We start from the raw sequence: 3,460 nt of genomic DNA, 5'->3' as shown, positions 1-3,460 counted from the left end.
GCCTGGAGAGGACACCACTAATGAGCCCCTTAGTCAGATGTGTTGATTGCATGTTTAACAATGCCCACTGCACTTCATTTACAGTTTGACACTTAGAAGTTACAGTGCCACCTGGGTCACTTCAACCCCTAATCGAGAAAAGTATGTGTCCAAAACATCTCCCCCAGTTGACTCTCATTTGCCAAAACTCTGAGTTGAAATGCAGACCAAAGGGCATCATTAACACATCCTTTTTTTCCCTTCCTATTTTGTTATAATGACAAATGATTTCACACTGCCCGATTAGGGCAACAGGTGCATTTAGTTGGAGTTTAAGGAATATTTTTCCTTTAACCAAAAGTGAAAACAGCTGTGCTTCTGGACTTCGGAGAGTCTGTAAACTAAACGCAAAGTATTGGCTTAGAAGGGAAAACTTTAGCTGATGCAACGGAGACAAAGAGATCAAAGAGACAAAGAGAATAAGCTTCCCTCTGGTCTAGCTGAATGGTTTTACTCACTACCCCTGGAGCACATCTTATATTTTCTACTTTATATAGGCAGCTATATGAAGCACAGGAGATAGAGTGCTGAACCTGGAGTCAGGAATACCTGAGTTCAAATCCGGACTTGAACCCTTATTATCTATTTGACTCTGGACTTATCTTCTACCTTAACCTCACTATAATTGCTATCTTACTATACCTACTATCTTAGCTCTACTTAAACTCTATCTGCCTCTGTTTTCTCATTTGTAAAATGGGGGTAACAGTAATACCTACTTCTCAGGGTTCTTGTGAGGATAAAAATGCAATATTTGTAAAACACCTCAAAGCCCTGCATAAATGATTCTAGCTGTTACTACATTGTTCTGGCTTATTTGAATGTGGTTCCTTCTTTACCTATTCAGATTTGTATGCATTCTTCAAAATCCAACCCAAAGTTCCCCACCCATCCGTGAAGTCTTTCCAGTCCACCCTAACCCACAAGGATAACTGTCACCTCTGAAATTCTAGAGTACTATATAGTTTGTATCATTTATCAAGCAAAGATTGCTAGTCCCCAATAATCACCCAAGTTGCAAAATACAGATTTAGACTTCAGTCCCGTGTCTGTACCCCTCTTCTGTCTATTGTTGAAAGGGCTAGTGGAGGGTACTTGGAACATTTAGAGAATGTGAGGGCTCAGAACTAGAGAAAGGGAAGAAGTAATATACTTCAGCAAACTAGAGGGACCATTGTTATGTTCATCTTAAATCTTTTATTGACTAATGTCTTCCACTTGTGAATTCTTAAAACTCAAATTCTTATGGTATGTTTAGCCTGCTAATAGTATTTCTTTAGCTATTGACTTTTCTGATTTAATATTTCTCATGTGTGTTATGTGGCTATGGTTTCAGTAATGCAAATCTCTGAAATACACTATGGCCAGATAAATAGGAGGTTGATATTAAAACAGCTATGATCAGATTCAGAAATCAATCACCAAACATTTATTAAGTATCTAATATATACTAGGGATCTTGCTAGGGGCTGCAGATACTAAGACAAAAAAATTTTAAAGTCTTTGTTCTCAAGGACCTTACATTCTACTAAGGATTTAATACATATATAAGTAATATGGAATGAATATTAGTTTAGGGAAGTAGGGCATTGGCTTTTAGGGAATCAGGCAAGGCTTCATGTAGAAAATAGTGAGTTTTGAAGGAAATAAGGGATTCTTTGAGGTCAAGGTGAAGAGAAAAAGCATTCTAGGCATAGGGGCAGCTAGTGTAAATGGAATATTATATGTAAGGAACAGCAAGAAAGGTAATAGAGTCTAGCTAGAGTCTAGCCACTGGACCATAGACTTTGGGAAAATAAATAGTGTATAATGAGGCTGAAAGTAGGTTAGAGTAGGTTGTGAAGGAATTTAAAAGCCAAATAAAAAGGATTTTATCTTTTATACTAGAGGTAATAGGAGTCATAGGTGTTTATTGAGTAGAAGAGCAACATGGTCAAAATTACACTTTAGAAATATCACTTTGGGGGCACCTAGGTGGCGCAGTGAGTAAAACGCCGGTCCCGGAGTCAGGAGGACCCAAGTTCGGTTCCAGCCTCAGACACTTAACACCCACACACAAAAAACTAGCTGTGTAACCTTGGGCAAGTTACTTAACCCCAGTTGCCCTCCAAAAGGCAAATATATATCACTTTGACAACTGTGCCAGAGATGGATTATAATGGAAAGAGACTTTAAGCAGGAGAGAAAATATGAGGTAACTATAATAGTCTTAACTGAGAAGTGATGAGGAACTGAATAAGATGATGGTAGTGAGTACGGAGAAATGGACTGATGTGGAAGATTTCGAAGTGATAGTACTGGAAAGAATTGGAACTTGATTAGCTCTGTAGAGTGAGGGGAAGTGAGGAGTTGAGGATATAATGCAGAAATTGTAAACCTGAGAAGCTTTTTTTAAAGGATAGAAAAGCTTTATGGAGAAGGATGAGTTACAAAGGAAAATGAATCCTGTTTTGAACATACTGCATTTAAGATGTGTATGAGACATCCAACATGAAATATCCAATAGAAAATTGGTGCTGGGGCTTACAGTTCAGGAGTGAGACAAAGACTGTATATATAGATATATTGAAATTAGTTTCAAAAATTATTTCACTGAATTAGAAAAATAACAAAATTCATTTGGAAGAACAAAAAGTCAAGACTATCAAAATAACTAATGAAAAAAAATGTAGAGGAAGGAGGATTAACAGTGCCAGATCTTAAACTATATTATAAGGCGGTAATTATCAAAAGTATCTGATAATGGCTAAAAAAGTAGAAAGGTAGATCAATGGAACAGTATATATACAATTTACAGCAGCAAATAAATATAATAATGTTGTGTTTGACAAGTGTGAAAATTTAAGATTTTAGGATAAGGACTCATTATTTGGTAAAAAAAAAAAAGTTGGGAAAACTGGAAAACAGTATGGCAGACACTGGGCATAGGCCATTATCTTTCACCATTTGCCAGGATAAGGTCAAAATGTATATATAATCTAGATATAAAGAGAAAGATTACAAAAAAAATTAGAAAAACATGGAACATATTGCTTATCAGACTTATGGATAGATGAACAATTTATGAATAAACCAGAGATAGAGAACAAAGTTAGATATAAAATGTATGATTTCAATTGCATTGAATTAGAAACATCTTGCACAAATAAAACAAATGTAGCCAAGATCAGAAGAAAAACAGAAAATTGGGGGAGGGGAGAATTTTATAGTTTCTCAGATAAAAGTCTCATCTCAAATATATAAAGAATTTTGCCAAATCTATAAGAATGTGAACAATTTTCCAACAATAGATGGTCAAAGGATATGAACAGGCAGCTTTCCAATTAAGAAATCAAAACAATTTATAGTCATGTGAAAAAAAAGTTCTAAATTATTATCGATTAGAGAAATGCAAATTAAAAGAGCCTTGAGATGTCATTTT

The sequence above is a fragment of the Petaurus breviceps genome, unplaced genomic scaffold (assembly GCF_028583685.1).
Source record: "Petaurus breviceps papuanus isolate PSGF00001 unplaced genomic scaffold, PetGlider_PUasm1.0 90977, whole genome shotgun sequence".
Taxonomy (NCBI): Eukaryota; Metazoa; Chordata; class Mammalia; order Diprotodontia; family Petauridae; genus Petaurus; species Petaurus breviceps.
Note: the sequence above shows the minus strand (reverse complement) of the source record.